Source organism: Capsicum annuum, chromosome 2 (genome assembly GCF_002878395.1).
Source record: "Capsicum annuum cultivar UCD-10X-F1 chromosome 2, UCD10Xv1.1, whole genome shotgun sequence".
Classification (NCBI taxonomy): Eukaryota; Viridiplantae; Streptophyta; class Magnoliopsida; order Solanales; family Solanaceae; genus Capsicum; species Capsicum annuum.
Genome location: NC_061112.1, coordinates 85,844,062 through 85,865,341, shown reverse-complemented (window position 1 = coordinate 85,865,341; position 21,280 = coordinate 85,844,062). Strand labels below are relative to the sequence as shown.

General features: G+C 34.1%; 1 pseudogene; it reads right to left on the bottom strand.

Moving 5' to 3' along the window:
- Positions 1-21,280, bottom strand: part of LOC107857852 — a 66,686-nt pseudogene that overhangs the window by 19,665 nt on the left and 25,741 nt on the right.

Genomic DNA, 21,280 nt, shown 5'->3' with positions numbered 1-21,280 from the left:
AGATTGCAGGCTTTGCGGATTAACTCATGCTGGAAACTCATACTCGATTGAAGCCTTTCTTTGACACCTTTTCTATAGAGTTCTAATGGCTTTAAAGAGCAAGGAATCTTAGCATGGGCTGAATAAAATATCTGAATAAGAAATCACATCCTAACTAAAATTTCATAGTGTGAGGCAAGGCCAATGAAACATCATATAAGATAGAGTGACTAAGCCCAATGCACTGCGTCTATAAATTTTCAAGCTTAGACATATTCCTCAAATACTCGCTCAACTATATTATCCACCTTAGTACGGCACTTCACCTGAGACTCATGAAATATTCACATGGTCACTGAGCACAAATGCATAAACATACTAACTTATCTGATTAACTGAATGGTTGATAGCTGAATATTGGTCATGTAATATTGAACTATACTAAGTTTGAATAACTGGACTAAAATTGTAGAGTATTATGCATATGAGGTAAGGACTGACTGAGCAACAGGAGATAACCGAGCATGAATTTATGAAAGTTGTATTATCTGAGAATGCAAGACCAAGTGTATAACATTATTCTAAAATAGTCTATAAACTGAGGCACTGAAATACTGTTAACTGAATAACTGATAATTGTACTCTATGGTCAAGCAAACCTAAAACTGAACTGAGTTACTGATCTGATTACTAGACTGGGACTATGACTGAGACTGTAACTAAGACGATAACTGAGACTCTAATTGAGACTCATACTAGAACTGAATGCTGGGTTCTGATAACTACGTGATGGATACTGACATAAATCAAGGTTATGAATAGACACTCACATTTGGCATTTTCTCAACTTCTCATATCATGAAAAATTCTAATTTCCCACCCTTCAACAACTAAGTACTACTTCTGGCTAGCTATCTACTTAGCATACTAAACTGACATTCAAGCCTATTTTCATAACTACAGCCTCGTGTAAAACAAGCATGCAAAAATCTTTCCTTATCATGAAACATTTACTCTCTCCCATCTAAGCAATCGTTCATCACTACATCATTTCATAAGGAGAGTTTACTAAATGGTTAAAACATGAGGACCTGAAGTGTGAATGAATACTATGCCAAACTCGACACTTAACTGAGGCATGAGAAATAGAATATCAACACCATGGATTTATTAAGAGATCTAAACTAAGGATATACATGACATAATCTGAATTTAGTCGACTGTTAGGAGTGTAGCATGATTCATGGGAACTAGGCATACTGTAAAGCATGACATAAGTACATAAGTCATGAGTTGCATGACCTAAGTCTGCAGTTTCCATATTCATGAAACATGATTCATAATACTGAGTGAACAGAAACTCCGTATACTAGGAAATATAAGAGTACATGATTTTCGCTACGTGTACAATTATGATCTATTATCATAGATCTAACATGTAAGACATGAATAGATAAGATACCATGATAACTGATGGGTTTTGAGAGTCTAAAGTATGATTTTGATATGATTGGTGAGTTCATCCTCATTATGGGATTAGACAAAAGTGTCATCTACATAGATTATGACGATCATGTCTAAGTACTACTTGAACACGCAGTTTATCACATCCACGAAAGCTGCTGGAGCATTGGTAAGACCAAATGACATGACTAGGAATTTGAAGTGACCATACCAAGTTTTGAAACTATTTTCGAAATGTCACATTCTCAGACTTTGAGTTAGTGATAGCCTGATCTGAGGTCTATCTTAAAAAAGGAACTGGCACCCTGAGGTTGGTCAAATAAGCCATCAATTTGGGTAAGTGCATACTTGTTCTTGACCATGACTTTATTTAGCTGATGATAGTCTATACACATTCTAAGAGAACCATTTTTCTTACGCACGAATAAAACTGGTGCACCCTAAGGGGATACGCTGGATCTAATGAATCCCTTATCTAGGAGATCCTTCAACTATTCTTTTAACTTTTTGAGTCCTGCTGGGGCCATTTTATATGATGAAATAGAGATAGACAGAGTATCTGAAAGCAGGTCTATTCCAAAGTCAATTTCCCGCTCGAGAGGAACTCTTAAAAAATCTTTGGGACACACATATGGAAATTCATATGTTACTGGAATTGACTCAAGATTAGGGGTCTTTAAACTAGAGTCTTTAACTTGAACGAGATGATATACACCCCTTAGATATCATTCTTCTCGCCCTAAGGTAAGAAACAGGTTGACCTCTAAGTGCTGAAGTACTATCCCTCCACTCAAGGACATGTTTATTTGAAAAACTAAAAATGGACAACTCTGTTTCTATAGTCAACTGAAGCATAGCAGGAATGAAGTCAATCCATGCTGAGACTGACATTAAAATCTATCATATCTAATTTTACTAGGTCTGCTAAAGTGACTTTTTGAGATACCATAACCGAAGAGTTCCTATATACCTGTCGGGCTATGATAGATTTACCTACTAGGGTAGATACTAGAAGGGCTCTGCTAGTATTTTGGACTAACTCGGAAGTCAATGGCTATATAAGGAAGGAGTTATAAAGGACAAAGAATCTCCTGGATCTAGAAAAACATAAACTTGTAATATACCAGTAACCATATCAGGAGAACTCTCCTAATCCTGTCGGGACTGAAGTGTGTAAACCATGTTTGGGCGTTGCTCACTAGTGGCACCGTGCTGATTCGGGCGACTAGATTGAACTAAGGGACGGATATGCTGACTCTGCGAACCTAACTGAAGACAATCTCTAATTTTATGGCTTGGCTTTCCACATCCAAAACACAGCCCACTACTAGCCCTACACACGCCCTGATGGTTTCTGCCATATTTCTGGCAAGAAGTATTTGTTTAGCCACTCTTTGGCCTTGGCATTCTGGCCCTCTTGTTCTTTCTTACTCTTTTCTTGCATCTCTTCTCCTTACTCTGTAGAGCTTGAGTTATAAAACTAGATAGTATAGTAGCCAGCTGATTGTTTTGGGCTACTACTGAATAAGTTAAGATAGTGAAAGAAGTCCTGAGTTCGGAGTGAGATATATGCTCATTTAGGGGATTTGCTTGAACGGGCGGAGGTGTTGGCTGATTTTCATTCCTTCTTTCATTAACTTTTTTGGGAATCACGTTCTGTAGATGGAAGGAAAGAAATAATTAGACTGAGAGTTTAACTTGAGCACATGCTCACTCGCACAACATAAATAATGAAAGAAGGGAGACTTTTCCTAAAAATGCCTCATAGCCTCCTATCCATAAGTGTGGTGCGTTACACACCCATTCTTAAGACTCTACTAGACGTGGCTTTCAGACTTCCTAGGCCTCTGTTGAACCATAGTCTCTAATACCAAGTTTGTAACACCCCAAATCTGTACCCCGGATGCTACATGGTGCTAACAACCCTGAAGGACTACCAATTAACCCATGATTGGTACCTGCTACGAGCACTGAATAATAACAACACTACAATGATAATATATCTTAAATAAATGTGAAAGATAGACTGAAAATCACTATAAGGTTCATAACTGAAACAAATACTGAATACTGATTACTGAATTCTAAAAAGTAAACATCTGTATGAAATACTCTAGTCTGAAAGCCTCTAACTGTCTGAATATGGATTTGATGGGATAATTCCCTAACTAACCCCAACTACTGACCAAAATTGAACTATTGAAATACTAAAAGATAATATTATCCTCAAACTATGAGGATTCACCACTAAATTTGTTGCTGATACTTTGGGCTGCTAAGTACGGTCAGGAGCCCGTGCATCTGAACCTATGACATAAGACATCATAGTGCAAAAAAAAAGCATGTGTTAGTACTTTGAATGTATTGGTAGGCTGATATGCATGGGTTCATATGCATGAACAAATAAATGATTGAGTAACATGAATTTAACTGAATAAGGATATATATATAACTGAAAGCTAATGAAAACACTGATTATGCAACACTGTGCATATATCTACATATACTATGGTTGAGATTGTGATACCACTGGATACTGAGTTCTTATAGCTGAAAGACTGATATATGACATTTACTGATACTGCAGTACAGATAACTAAATGACTGTTTCTGACAGTCCTAATTCTGTAGAACTATGCTGAGTTCTATACTGAGCTGAGTAACTGTGTCTGATAATCTTGATTCTATAGAAATGAACTGAGTTCTATACTAAGACTGACTAAAACTGAAACTATAGAAAATAATCATCTAACTAACATGCCCCTTCTTTGAACTGATTTGGGATCCAACCTTTAACCCCAGTTGGAAGGGTGTCAGTACCGTGTCACAGATAAAGACAAGTGTTGAGTCACCCTGATTTGGTAGGTGCTCTGAATGAGAACATTGGTACCCTCAACTGGCAGGTAAGATACCTCATCAACCCTTAACTAGCAGATTGATGTCTCAACCTATGATTACTAAGTAGTTCTGGAACACAAGGACTGCTTCTAAGGATTACACCCTCTGCTGGAAGGTGAGTCTCATCCTTGGGTTGACTCGGTGCTGAATCTTACTCCCAATTGAGATAGATGCTGAACTAATTTCTAAACCGTACTAGGCTGGACTAAACTGTTACTGATCATGTTGTCTAACAGAACTGGACTGAGTTCACTGGGTTCTGCTAACTAACGGAATACCACTGAGTTCTGTTAGCTGGCTAAGTTTACTGAGTTTCTGAACTAATTACTAAACTGAGACCGTGACTGATTTCAGAGTACTACTGTTCGTGACACTACTGAGACTGTTTTATAACTACTATAGCTCTAGGTAAACAACTAGATTTTCGGGTATTGAATACCCCTAGGACTCGATAGCATAAAATCAAAATATAGCATGAACTTGAAAAGCACAATAATGCACACTTGTTCATAACTCATTCATGGAGACATTTCATCAAATACTTGTGAGATGTAAGCTTGCATATATGCTAGTATATCATGATTTTCACCTTTAACTCACATGAGCAATTTATCAAGCACTTGGGGATCATAATCTATACACATGACTAAACAACATGTAGGCATCATACTTTCAAATCTCAATTTGTAAATCAAGAGCTTTTAACATAAATTCACAGGATACTACACACATGATAATTAATTTCACATGAAACTTGAAATAAACCATGGATTAGAACACAATTTCACATCATAATCATGAGTACACACAAATCTAACATGGAATTCATGAAATCCATTAACTTGTAGTTTAAAAGAGTTTTTTGAACTCCAAGAGGGGAAGGAAACCCTTGGATGAACACTTCACATACCTGGATGCTTGAATTCGTGAAGACCGATTTCTTGAAGATTTGCTATTGAAGTTAAAATCCCTAGGGTTTGTTCTTGAGTATCTTTGAGAGAATTTGAAAAAACGTGAGCAATTTAGCCTCTAGGATCATTTGATTTTATGTTTTGAGGCTGCAAACGGGTGGGATAATGACCCAAAGACCCCTCAGGACGGGGCTTTTTAATGACTAAAATCATGTCTAATGATGCGCAGAGCAATGCATCGATGGCATCAATGCGATGACCAACCCGCCGCATTGAGTTTGCGTTGGTTTACTGGAATTACACTGAAAGTTGGGGGAAAATTAACTGTCGACGCGATGGGCAACGCGTCGAGTTCGCGTTGACTCATTAGAATTTGGCACTGGGGATGAGGAAAATATTTATCGACGCGATAGGTGATGTGGTGCGTTGAGATTGTATCGATCCACTGTTTTGGATTTCCAAGCGTGCCTCAAACGATGTTTGAAAAATCCAAAACTCACCAGAAGTGACTTACTGACATTCTTGATCATGAATAAACCTAAAAATTGATACTTTAAGGTCATAAGTGTCGTAAAATAGGATCGCCAAGTTACGAAGGCTAAAATACTCCAAAGTATAAACACTTCGCTGAATTTTTTTTTTAAGTCTGGGACCTCTTTTCAAGCTTTAACAAACTGAGTTAAGCTTAGAATTTTGCGGGGTCTTACATTGTCCTACCCATTTAGGATTTGTCTCTCAAAGATGAATAAAAAATGCCTAAATTCACTACTTTGGGGTCTATTTATAGAACACCCCCCCCCCCCCCACCCCCACCCCGGTGAAGAGATGCGGTAACCTCCTGACAGTAAAGTCAAAAACTTATTTTTGACCCTTAAAACTCATTCAGAACCCAAATAATATGATTCAATAGTGAAATTTGGGTATAAACCATATTTCAAATCCACTGAAATTATCAAATATTTTATCCGAGATCATTTCGACAAAAAGTAGAGCCCACACCTATAGTTTTATTTTTTATAAAATCTGCTCAACAACCCAAAATAAGTTCGGGGGCCTTGGCACATGAACCAAGGGTCCCCTTAGCCTAAAATTAACATTTTGGATGCGATGGCAAAGTTGAATTTCTTATCTGAGGTTGTTTCGACTAAATATGGGTCCCACACCCATATTCCTAATTTTTCCACTTTCTGACCAATAGATCGAAATGAGATCGGGTGTATTGGAATCCAAACCAAAGGTCTATCTAGCTTAAAATTGATATTCTGGATCTGTTGGCACAGTCAAAATTTACATCTAAGATAGTTTCACTAAAGTTTTCATCCGATGGCCATTTGAAACCAGAAAAGACTTTAAAACAGGAAATTAGTTCTAAAAACCAAACAAACTACCTGGTAATCGAACCGTTGATCCTAACAAGTCATAAATGACTTATGGCAACTATGGAGAAACCTTAATGGCGAAGATAAGCGGTCATATAAAAACTAACTGAAAAGGTTTTTACATAATTGATTGGCTTAAGTCTGTAAGTCACATAAATAACTAATAAATGTACTTGTATGATTGTCTCTCATTTACAAACATGGCATTAAAAAGTATCATTACCAACTTGAACAAAGGTGAATAATGGTGACAATTACAACATCTGGAGTGGTAAAAAATATGATATATACTAAAAGAATAAAATTCGCTTGAAAGTACCAACCATGTTTTAAGTCAACTAGAAGAGGGTAACACTACATAATACAGAAGATACCTTGAGGCTTATAAGACTTACAAAAAGGTTGATTTCACTCTACATGAAATAATAGTAAATTCTATTATTGATGACCTCATTCATGAATATGAGAAATTTCCCACTGCTCATGCCATATGGGTATACTTTCGAGGAATGTATGGGGTTACATATGTGACCCGCCTCAGACAGCTGACTATGAAGTTGACACTTACAAGAAGCATCAAGGTAAAAATATCAAACAACACCTTAGAGTGATGTCAAATATGATAGCTCAACTCAAAAGTGTTGATCATGTTCTCTTGGATAAGCAACAGGTCCAGGCAATGATCCTGTCTTTTCCTAATAGTTGAAAATATCTAAAGGTTAACTAACCCACAATGGTAGCATCAATTTTTTTTATATTGCCTATCATGTTGAACTTAAAGATGAGCGGCTTGGTGCTGCTAAAGTTATTTTAATAATTTTATGATAGAATCAAGTGATAAGAAGCCTTCAAACTCTAAGCACAAAAAGAATTGAAAAAAGCATAGGAAGGGCAAAGAAACCGAAGAAGGACCTTATGAGACAAAGAACAATCCAAATTTCAAGAAGGGAAAAATAGTTTTTTAAAAAGAAAGACAAGATCCAGATGAAGTGCTACAATTTTCAAGTTCTAGGACATTTTGCTCATTATCCTGAGCAGAAAAATAGCATTTCTAAACACATTTCTAAGTTCTACATATGTTTCTAGCACTACTTTATTAACTCTTATTCTATGCGGATTGTAGACTCAAGAGCCACCGACCACGTGAGTCGTGACCGAGAAATATTTATGGAGTTTCATCGAGTTTCACCTAGTTTAAGGTGGATATTTTTAGGAAATAATATAAGACTTGAAGTCAAACGGATTGACACTTGTAAATTAGAATTGCATGGAGTCCAGTCATTGATGTTGCATGACATCCTATATTCTCCAGAGACTTGACGAAACTTAGTATTTGCGTTTGTTCTTTTAAATATTGATTTTGGCTTATTTTTAGTTGCAATGGTGTTAGAATAACTCTAAATAATATTTTTTATGATTTTAAATTTCGTTATGATCACTTTATCATTTTAGATTGTAATCCTTCAACTTATGACTATTATGTTGACCATTGTGTAATGTCATGTTATTCTAGTAATAATGATGTTGATAGACTTACATGACATACTAGATTGGGTCAAATTGGTGAAGATCGATTGAATAGATTTACAAAGGAAGGACATCTAAGTTCTTTCTCCAAAATTAATACGTTAACGTGTCAAAATTATCTTGCCCAAAAGATTACACGTAAATTATTTGAGAAGGCTAAAGGAGATGAATTTCCATCACAATTAATCCATTCTGATATATATGGTCTAATGAATTTGAGGACAAGGTATGGTGCCTTATACTTCATTATATTTATTATGATTTCATGCGCTTTGGTTATGTCTATTTGATTTTTCATAAGTCTAAAGCACTTGAATGCTCTAAAAGACATTTGAATGAAGTTGAGAATCAATTAGATAAAAGTATAAAGACCTTAAGAACCGATAGAGTTCGTGAATATTTGTCAAAATAATTTGAGAAACTATGTACTAAAAAGGCATTATCAGACAATTAACTACTTCTTATACACCTCAACAAAATGGTATAGTTGAAAGAAGGAATAGAATGTTATTGGACATGATAAGGTTTATGATGGCACAAAAAACTTTACAAATCACTTTTTAGAGGGATGTGTTATTGACTACAGCATACATATTGATTAAAGTGTCTTCTAAAGTGGTATCTTATGGACTGTTCATAAACCAAAACCTTAATAATCCACGATCTTGGGGTTGTGCTGCATATATTAAAAATTATTTTTGTGATTTTGGTAAACTAGTTTCAAAAGGAAAAAAAGTATCTTTAGAAGATACTCGGAACACTCCAAAGGGTACGTGTTCATTGGTGAGTTGGAAGAGGAAAGTACTACTAAAATTGAATCACGAGAAGTTACATTCCCAAAAAATAATTTTTCTAAAACGGATGAAATAAAAGATAATAAGCCTCTTTATGAAATATTGAATTCATATGATCAAATAACGTCATCGATCATGCTTGATAATCAAACAGATCAAGAAATAATTTTTGGTCCAAGTGGAAATTATGAATCCCAAAATCCAATAAAGGAATATGAACTTCAATTACATAAGAGTACCAAAAAAGGTGTACCTAAACAATCTTATAAGATCGAGGATTACGTTTTTTTTGTATCTCCCCCAGAATTGGATAAACCTAGTCCCGTGACTGAGGATTTATCGAGCCTTAAAAAATGAAAGGATAAAATTAATGAAAGAAGAATTAGAGCTCATAAAAAATAATAAAGTCTGGGATCTAGTTTACCTTCCTTCTGGACATAGAGCTATTGGGAACAAATAAATTCTCAAAGTTAAACACAACTTAGATTGGTCAGTAGAAAGACACAAAGCACGATTAGTGGCAAAAGGTTTTACTCAAGAAGCCGAAATAGATTATGAGAAAACATTTTCACCAGTTATGAAGTTCTCCTTTATTCATTTACTTTTGCACGTTTGAATTTAGAATTATATCAAATAGACATGAAGACCGCTTTTTTCAATGGAGAACTAAACGAGAAAATCTACATGAAACAACATGTAGGTTTTCTTGTTAAAGGTCAAGAAAATATTTTTTTGTAAATTAAACAGATCAATATATGACCTAAAGCAGTCTTCAAGGCAGTGGTACTTAAGATTTCATAAGAAATTCATTTCATTTGATTTCACCATGATTGATGAAGACCATTGTATCTATGTAAAAAACTTCAATGAAATATGTATGATTATTTCCCTATACATGGATGATATTTTATTAGTCGAAAATAATTTAGAGTATGTGAAAATTGTTAATTCATAACTTTCAAAGTCATTTGACATGAAAGATATGAGTGAAACAAACTAAATATTGGATATAAAAATTCAAAGAGATCATTTCAAGAAAATTTTGAGTCTTTTTCAAGAAACATACATAGAAAAAATTTTAAAACGTTTTTGAATGAATAGTTGCAAATTCATGGATACTCTATAGAAAGAGGTGAAACTTTAAGCCTTGAAATGTGGTCCAAGACTGAAAAAAAATAAAGGCATGTCTCGAGTTTCATATTCTAGTGTGGTTAGGAGATTGATGTACACTGATGTGTACTCATCCAGACATTTGTTATGTGGTAAGTTTGATTAGCAGATATTAATCCAATTCTAAAAGAGATCATTACAAAGAAATAATGAGAATTTTCTGATACCTGAAGAAAACTGTATATAATTCATTATGCTATTGTGGATCTGATTTATTTATAAGAGGTTATACAAATGTTGATTGGGATGTGATCGATATTGATAGAAAATCAACCTCGGGTTATACTTTCTTACTAATTTATGGTGTAATTTAATGAAAAAGTAAGAAACAAACTTGCACAATCCTGTCAATCATGGAATCTAATTTTGTAGCTTGTGCGTCTGCAGTAAAAGGAGTTGTTTGGTTGAAGAGATTCTTTAAGAACTTAAACATTGCAAAGAATTATAAGGGTCCTATGATTTTGTGTTGGGACAATCAAGCGACTATCGTATATACAAAGGATTCTAAATATAAAGTAAGATCAAACATATTGCTATTAAGTATAACTTCATAAGAAACATAGTAGCAAGTGGAGAAATAAATTTACAATACATTCCTACAAAAGAAATGATAGTTGATCATTTACGAAGATGAAATTTAGAGACTTATTTGAGAAACATGTTATGGCTCTAGGTTTACATAGGATATGATTATATTTCTATATTGTAAAATAACTTGATTGTTATAATATCCTTATCAACATAAAACTCTTGAATTTATGCTCTTATCTCATATACATGTGATAATGTGTTTTATTAATAAAGCGTATCGAGCAAGTCATAAGATTGACTCTCTCACACGACCAATCGACTTTTACATAGAGGAATGTGAAGAGAAGAGCTCTACTATCATATTATGACTTGTTTTGTAAAGCCAGATGTGAGTTTCTATAAGAAGATGGGTTTGAGGATTATCATAGAAAAAAGCTTAAGTTAGACATTAAGAGGTGTCCAGACAAGATCTTTACAATATTGAATGACTAAAGGAATAAGACAAAACACATCAATATAAAGTGAGAACATCATAGCATGTGTTTGATACAACATGTGCTTAGCGACTAATGGGCTAATGCAAGAATAATTTTCGCCTTCTTTATTATATTATGTGATACCCTAAAAATTATATTAACTTTTAATTGAAATATCATTTAACTGTTTCTTGAAGTTTTGATCGGTGTTTCTACTTAGCATGTTACTAATAGTCATGAGTAATTCCGCAATGCGATACATGTCTAGAAAAGCAATTGATCTAAAATAGATAGATTTGAGTAGAATGAAAAGACGATTAAAATGAATAATTTAACTTGTCTATACAAGCTGATTATCACACTAAGCATTTAGGTGACAAGTGTAATTGTGTATATAAAGCTAAACATGCACTCGAATTCACCTCTTTAAGAGGATGAGGGATCAGATAAGTAAATACTAAAGTAATGAATGATGTACGGGGTATTTTGAATAATAATATCCTCATGTTAATAGTGAATTCTTTCTGTATGTAATTGGATTCCTACATGGAGATTTTGTAAAAGCCTTAATAAATATGTCTCTTAATGCTCGCTGGTAGCACTAACTACTTGCTTGTATGAATTTTCGTGCGTTGTGAATTTAGCACATCATGAGAAAAGTGGGAGATATTGAATTATGGATCATGGGTTGCTCTATGTGGGTTGAGCCAACCTGGTTAGAAGAGATTAAAAAAATAATTTTTTTTGTGGATTTTCAACTTCTCTGTAACTCCTTCAAAATAAACTGAACATGAGAAGTTACATCAGAGCTATGAAATCATGTTTTATTTTTCTTCTAAGAAGAGATAGAGAGCAAAGAAGGGCTCTCACATTATCTTTCTACTTTCTTGTGAAAAGTATTTCTCTCAAAATAAATACAGATTCATAATACACAAAAATTAGGGAATTTAGTTGGTGAACATCAACATTTTATTTCTTTGTGATTTAAAGAAGGTCTGAGACAGATTCATGTGGTGGCAAATTCAATGACTTTCTTTGTGAATTTAAGGTACACAATTCATTGTTGTTGCTCCAACTTGCTTTCACATTCTTCATGAACAGACATGAAAGGGAAGCTGCCTACTGATGATAATCATTAAAGTGATACTGCTGGTAAGTTTTCAAATATTTTCTTGATATTTTTGGAATTCAGTTGGCGAATGACAACAATATCAGGACAATAATCATCAGGTTGTGACTTAATATTGAACCAAATAACTCTATCCAAGATCTAATCATAATAATATTGATAGAAAGAGAATATAATTCAAGAATGTGAGGCAATGTTTCAAGTAAATTACGAGAAAAACCTATGATTATGAGAACCTATTTCTTGAAGATTTTACTTATATGATCTAGTATTATGATTTTTCATAACGTTGTATTTTAACCTTAGGTGTTGAATTTAAAAACTGGAGCAAAGAAGAAAATACTAGTAAGATAAGTCGTTTATTCAGGGGTTGATAATTTTTTGAGCTATTTCTCAAGTTGAAGCGAAATTCTTAGGGGTTCTTTGACAGAAAGTATTAGAGGAAATAATGTATGTATTGACTTTGATATTACTGATTTCTTATTTAATTTCGATTTATGTATAACTAATACTATGTCCTATTTGGTATTATCTTATGTGTAACTTCTAATATATAGTAAACCATGACACTAACAGTGTTGTAAGGACTTATAATACATGCATAAGCATGATTAAAGACATAATTGCCTTTGAAAGTGTACAAAACTAAAGCAAGCAGAAGGTATTATTGTAAACAATTATACAATACATGTTAGTTTTAATACACCAAACTCAAATAGTAAATAAAAAATTGGTAGGTTGCGAACAAAAATTTCACATTGATAGCTAAAAGGATGGAAAAACTACATATATGACGTAGGCTCTCTTAATAGTATAAGACCTTTTGAAAAAATCCGTCCAAGCTTGACCCAAACTGAGTGAGGCCAATAGAAACAATGTCAAAATTACAATACACCTTATTCAGCAATATTCTTATCATACTACCAAATGACGGCTTAGATGTTTTTCTGTGCTTCCTTTCCTCAGAAAGTAACTTAGCAAAGTGAATAAGAGCGTTTTCGTTGGTGCCCTCTCCATGAACTTGCTCGAATTGACCAGTCTCCAAGTTGACCCTTGATACAGGCTTCTTCAACAGATCATTACCAATTTCCACAAGTTTCTCCATATTTTCTTTGATTGCAATATCCAATTTTGCAGCATCCCGGTCAAATTATCATCCTATATATACAAATTAAAAGTTATATATATGAGTACATGATGTAATCATTTTTTTATTTTACAATATAGTTTTATGTTATAACTTGCTATAACAGGTAAGTTTGTTTTACTCTTGCTTTATCGGTACATATATATAATTAATTTTTAATTTATGGTACCACGTTTGGTTACTTTTTTACTTTTGGTATGACCGTAAAAATAATGACAACATTATTCTGTACCACATTCAATGTGGGATAACAATTCAAGAATTATCTATACTTGGATAAAACAAGTAAAAGACAAATCGCCCTTCTGCCAAAGTACTTTTTGGCGTTCTAAAAGGTTAAATTGAAAATAAATATTTATTCAATTTAAAACCAACATATATTTTAGATACTAGATATCAGAGCCCGTATCAGTACGGACTCAATTTATGTTATTTTTTATCTCAATTTATATGGCACGGATGAAAGTTGAAATGTCAATCAAATTTGTTAAATGATTTTTAAACATTTAAAGTTATTAATGATTGATTTATTATACTTTTACATAATTTTTAGATACTATATGTTATTCTTTTCGTCTCAATTTATGCGATAATGATAGAATGTTTTAGAAAGTCAATCAAATTTTTCATATAGTTTAAGATGTTAATTATTATGACCTATTATGATTTTCTACGTAATTTTCAAGTAATATATGTTATTCCTTCTATCCCCATTTATATGATATTGATAGAATTTGAAAAACCAAATAAATCTTTTATACATCTTTCAAATATATTTTAATTTGATTATTATTGTGATTTATATTAATTTTTTACAAAAAAATTCAAATTTATATATCCTAATTTATGTTGCACTGGTAAAATTCTGAATCAACAATTTTTTTTATATTTCTCTAAATAATTGAAATTATTAATTATTATAATTAATGTAATACTTTTTATGTAATTTTTAAATATATAATACATTAAAAATAAAAATAAAATAATTAAATTAAAATAAAAATATGAAATTATAAAAATGCCCTCGATCATAACTAAACAACTGAAAGCATGCATAACAACCGTCAGCTGTCTGCGTGAGCTATCAGCTAATTGATGCTTATATATAGTAGTAAAAAATATGTGATGCAAATAAAATTTTGAGAGTCAACAAAATATTTTATATTATATTTTAGATATTTTAAGTTATTAATTATTGTGGTTTATATTATTTTAAACATAATTTTCACATAATATATGTTACTTCTTTTATCTCAATTTATGTAGTATAAATATATTTTCAAAAGTTAACTGAATCTTTTTTTGATAATTTAAGTTATTAATTATTATAATTTATAGTACTTTTTATGTAATTTTTAAATATATATTATATTTTAAAAAATAATTGAAGACAAACGAAATTGAATTAATATAATATAAAATTATAATTGAATTAATATAATATAAAATTATATATGAAGTATGGAAGTGAATCCAGAAAAGGAATAAAATGATGATCAGCCGAAATTTAAATGTGGAGCCCACATGTATTTAAAAAAAATCAAAACAATAAAACAAGTGTAATAAATTAAATCTAAGCTGGCCTTTTTGTCCAATACCAAAGTGTACACATGATTGAAGCATTTAGATACAACAACATGAAGGACCCAAAAATAAAAAATAATACTCTCATCTTCCATTAAGCACACGACAACCACAAGGTGTGTGCTTCACCCACATTTATATATAGTAGAAAAATACACCCTATATCCTATATTCTTAGAGCAATAAACCAAATTAATCGCAAATACTAAATAATTCCAGGGACTATAAATTCAGGATGACAATTCATATGAATAATTTTATCCGTGAATTAAACAATTCATTATTCTTCAAGTTACAAATCTCATATTTCATGAACGGGCATGAGGCATCTATCGTTATCTTTTATGAGCATATAGAAATGTATTCTTCTACACTTTTAATGGATATAATAAAAAGTAAACTAAGAAACCCTTTAAAAGCTCTTATTAAATCATGAGATAATGATCAAAAATATATTTAAAGTATCACGCTTTTGTGAGTTTCTTATGTGAATTGTCAGGTGTTTGCATTTCCTACTTGAATTATCATCAACTACTAATTATCAAAACATACCCAACTAGTATGTATCTGATAGTGCATATAAGTTGTCACGCATCTTTTGGCAATTAATTATATTCAAACATTTGGTCTAATTAAGTTCGAGGTGTGTGTTGATAAATAATAGATAAAATAGTTGAGGTAGACAACACAAATATCACCCGATAATTCAGGCATAAAACTCACAAATACATTCCTCAGATATGTTTTTGCTCATTATCTGATTAAAGATGTTGGCAATACCTGGATTCTGAGGTAATTCTGCTAAATGCCAAAGGACTTAAAAATGGTAGAAAGGTGTATATCGACAATATCAACACTTGCATCAGCATATACATCTATTAATGGAGTGGCACCATTGTTGTACATCCAACCAAGTAAGCCCCATCTAGAAGCCAAGGCGGCGTTATACTTCTCTTCCTTCTTGCCTATGCCTGTGCCCAATGATAGGACCAACATCTTCTTGTAGTCCATGCTTTTATTCATCCCCTTATAATGGATTTTTTCCATCATGATTTCTTTTGAATCGTGAGTCATCGCCATTAGTGTCTGCACATGCATGCATGGTAAGTACATATTACTTACGGTAAATAGTTAAAATGAAAATATATTATGCTCTTAATCATTCAAACTCACTGGATTATTTGTAGCTACACCACCATCAACAAGATCAAATGCACTTATCTTCCCTCGAGTATCCTTGATCTCAAAAAAGTGTGCAGGGAAATAAGTAGGTACCGCAGAGGTACCAAGACAGATGTCCGATAGTAACGCATCCTTAGCCACATTTGCTCTTGCCTGTAAGACCAACATGTTCATTCAACACAAAACATATGATGTCAACGAAACAACTGTTAGGATCGATTTGCGTGCACACACACTAGATCTATGGAGAGGATGAAGAAAACTAGAGAGAAAGTTCTTGAGGAGAGAGAGCTAAGTGAGAATGAATCCGTGAGTAAACTCCATGGCGGACAGGCTATTTATATTAATGATTCAAAGTATGTACAGTTGAACCGCGTGAACATTAATATATAATGGTACGTCACATATTAATCAGGCTCCACAACCTAACAATTCTCCCACTTGGAGACTGATTCTGTCATCCAAGAATTACATTCTCAAAAAAAAAAAACAATATTCCTCCATCATCAATATGTTCACCACACCGCAACATCTGTAGACACAACTACAGAAAACCAACTAAGGTTTTGCACAACCTTAGTTTACCAACATCAACATATTTTGTCAACATGTCTACTGGATTCTTTGCACTCTCTATCTTTTCCAAACACATATCACCTTCTTCCACTGCCCTGCGAGTGAAATGGTACTGTCTTCTAATGTGCTTCGTCTTCGAATGATAGACCGGGTTCTTCACCAACTATATGGCACTCTGGCTATCTAGGTAAAGAATCTTCTCACACTGCTTCTTGCCTAGTTCTTCCAGATAATCTGTCAGCCATGTCATCTCCTTTCCAGCTTCAGCTATTGCCACAGACTTAGCCTCAGTAGATGAAAGAGCAACACACTTCTGAAGTTTGGACATCCAACTCACTGTTGTACCACCTACGGTGTAAATATATCCGAAAGTGCTCTTGCTCGAGTCCACATCTCCACCAAGATCAGCATCAACAAAACCTTGAAGAATCACCTTGCAATTGCCAAAACAAAGTGAAGTACTAGATGTAACTCTCAGATATCTTAGAAGCCACTTCACATCTTTTCAATTCTCTTTCCCGGGGTTTGCCATGCACCTGCTAACAACTCCCACTACATGTTCTATGTTAGTTCTAGTACGGACCATAGCATACATCAGACTCCCAACTGCAGAAGCATATGGAACAAGTGCCATGTGCTCCCGCTCCTGAGCTGTCTTCGGTGACTTCTCCTTTGATAATTTTATGTGATTTGCCAATGGAGTAGTCCTGGGTTTAGCATTATTAACTCTGAATCTAGCCAGCACCTTCTCAACGTACTGCTCTTGGGATAGATTCAAAGTGCTAGTAGATCTATCCCGAGAGATCCTCATCCCAAGAATATGCTTCGCTGCACCTAAATCTTTCATCTCAAACTCAGAAGACAGACAACCCTTCAGAGAGTTTATCTCAGTGATACTGGATCCTACAATCAACATATCATCTACACACAAGAGTAAAAATACATAAGAATCGGTGTATTTCTTGAAGTAGTAACACTGATCTTTTTCACTCCTGCGGAAACCACTCTTGCTCATAAAGGAGTCAAACTTCTTGTATCACTGTCTAGGTGCTTGCTTCAGCCCACACAAGCTCCTGTTAAGCCTGCATGCCATGTGTTCCTTACCTAGAACTAAAAACCTCTCTGGTTGCTGCATATAGATTTCCTTATCCAAATCTCCATGTAAAAATGCAGTTTTTACATCGATTTGCTCAAGATGCAAATTCTTCGATTCAACAATGCTCAATAAAATTTGGATAGTAGTTAATTTCACAATAGGAGAAATATTTCATCATAATCAATACCTTTCCTTTGTGAATATCCTTTAAGTACTAACCGGGCCTTAAACCTTCTTTTGCCATTTGGTTCTGCCTTGATTCTGAACACCTACTTGTTCAATAAGGCTCTCTTCCCTGCAGGTAACTCAGTCAATATCCAGGTGTTATTCTTCTCAAGTGAGCTCATCTCATCATCCATGGCTTGATCCCACTTAATTGAATCCTCCACCTGCAAGGCCTCACCAACAGACTCTGGTTCCCCTTCATCAGTCAGCAACAGATAATGTAATAATAGTGAATACCTATCTGGTGCTCTAATATTCCTTGATGATCTCCTCTCAACCTTCTCAGGTGTCACTTATTCCACCTCTGGTTCTTCAACAATAGTCTCTGTAGTTTGTTGAGTTTCTGCTGTAACATCTTTGGGTGTACTCTTCGGCAACTCAAGCTCAACTCCCACTTGCTTTGTAGTCTCTTGAACTGTTTGCTCTCTGTCCTTGTATAAGATATTTTCATCAAATGTCACATCATAATGTCTTAGGATCTTCTTATTTCTGTCATCTCAAAACCTATACCCAAACATGCAGAACCATAACCTATAAAGTATCACTTTATAGCTTTAGCATCAAGCTTATCTCTCTTCTCTAGATCAACATGAACATAAGCAGTGCAACTAAAAGTTCTCAAGTGAGAATACTTGAGTTTTTTCCTACCCATACTTCTTCCAGAATCTTGAAACCCAGAGGAACTGATGGTCCCCTATTGATCAAGTATGCAGCTGCCCTCACAGCATCTATTGAAAACGTCTTAGGCAGCCCACAGTGTATCCTTATGCTCCTTGCACGCTCATTTAATATTCTGTTCATCCTTTTAGCAACTCCATTCTGCCTTGCCTTCCCGAGAATTATCCTCATCAATCTGATTCCCTCAGCTGCACAGAACTATTTGAATTCTGACTTGTCATATTCTCCTCCATTATCACACCTCAGGCATTTGATTTTCAAGCCAGTCAGATTTTCAACTTCATCTTTCCACCTCTTGAAAATAGAAAACACATCTGACTTATGTTTCAAGAAGTAAACCCATACCTTCCTGCTGAAATCATCAATGAAGGTGACATAGAATCTGGATCCACCAAGTGATGAAATAGGAGACGGTCCCCAAACATCTGTATGGACCATTTTCATTCGTACTTTCTTTGGCTCTCTCAAAATCTTTATGAAGCTTACTCGTTTCTGTTTACCCATAACACAACTCTCACAAAGACCCATATCAACAGATTTTAGCCCCTCTAAAGTTCCTTTTGCAGCCAGCATCTTCATTCCTTTGGCACTCATGTGTCCAAGTCTGTTGTACCACAGACATGAATCGGAAACACCCTCAGCAATAGCAACCATGTTTATAGACCCTGCAGTGGTGTACAAAGTTCCAGATTTTATGCCACGTGCTACAACCATAGCACCCTTCTGTGTAGCCTGTGCTATCCAACAGACCAACAAAGATCAGATTCTTCTTGAGACCAGGAATATATCTGACATCCTCCAATGTATACTGATTTCCTGCTGGAGTTTTTATGCAGACATCTCTCTTTCCTTCAATCGCCAATGGCTTGTTGTTAGCAAGATACATCTTTCCAAAATTTCCAGACTTGAAATTTTGGAACAATTCTTTGCTTGGAGATGAATGAAAAGATTCACTAGAATCCAATATCCAGGATTCAACCGGGTTGTCCACACTAAGGATTAGAGCATCCCCAATGTCTTCTGCTGAATTAACAGAATCATTATCATCTCCAGATTTCTGATTATTCTTCTTCTTAGGTTTCTTGCACTCTGTCCTAAAGTGTCATTTCTCTCCATAATTCTAATATGTCACGTTGGATTTTTGTAGAGATTTTCTACGATTCTTCAATTTTGATCTGCCATGTGTATTCTAACCCTTCGATTGATCTCTCCCCCTTCGTTCAACACTGAGAGCACTACCAAATGACTCCCCAATTTCTCGTTTGCAAATGTTTTTGCTAAGAATAATATTTTGGATTCCATCAAACTTCAGTTTCTCAAATCCACGGGAACTGTTAATCGTAGCAACAATAGTATCCCAAGACTCGGGCAAAGATGACATTAAAATCAATGCTTTAATTTCATCTTCGAAATTAATATCCACAGAATATAGTTAACTAACCATCATATTAAACTCGTTTATATGATCAGTAACAGGTCCATTCTCAGACATCTGTAAATTGAACAATCTACGCATCAAATATACCTTGTTCATTGCAGATGGTTTTATGTACATATTTGATAGTGCCTTCAACAGATCGGACTTGGTTTTCTCCTTGACGATGTTGAACGCCACATTTCTCGACAAAGTCAACCGGATTAGTCCTAGAGCCTACCGATCCTTAAAGTTCCACTTCTCCTCCGTCATGGACTCCGGCTTCACCCCGATTAACGGTTTGTGAAGATCTTTATGGTACAGATAGTCTTCGATCTGTATTTTCCAAAAACCAAAATCAGATCCATCAAACTTCTCGATTCCAAACTTCAATCCTTTTATCTTCAGTGATCATGATGAATTTTCCAAGCTCTAATACCAATTGTTAGGATCGATTTGCATGCACACACACTAGATCTATGGAGAGAATGAAGAAAACTAGAGAGAAAGTTCTTGAGGAGAGAGAGAAAGAGAGATAAGTGAGGATGAATTACGTGGTAGCACTCCGTGTGTAAACTCCACGGCGTACGGACTATTTATATTAATGACTCGGAGTATGTACAGTTACATAGAGAAATGAGAATAAAAACAACAACATTAATATAGAATAGTACGTCACATATTAATCAGGCTCCACAACCTAACAACAACAATAACATTTTCTCTATTTCAATTTAAATGACACACTTTCTTGTTTTTTTTTTAGAATGTCTCAAAATAATATCACTTTTACTAATTAAAAACAATTTAACTTTAATATTTATTTATTTTACTTAATTAATAAAATAATTTATAGTCACATATCTAGTGTTTGTTTTAAAAATAATTTTTAAATTCTTCTTTTCTTTCTTAAATATTGTGTCGAGTCAAACAATTCCACATAAATTAAAATAGAGGGGTTAACATACTAGTACTCCCCCCATTTAAAATAGTTGATTATTATTGACTTGACACTTCCATTAAAAATATATTTATTAGTAGCTTATTTTATCAAGTTAGTCTTATTAATTATCATTAGAAAATATAAATTTGAACATGTGCACTTTATGTAGTCAATTAA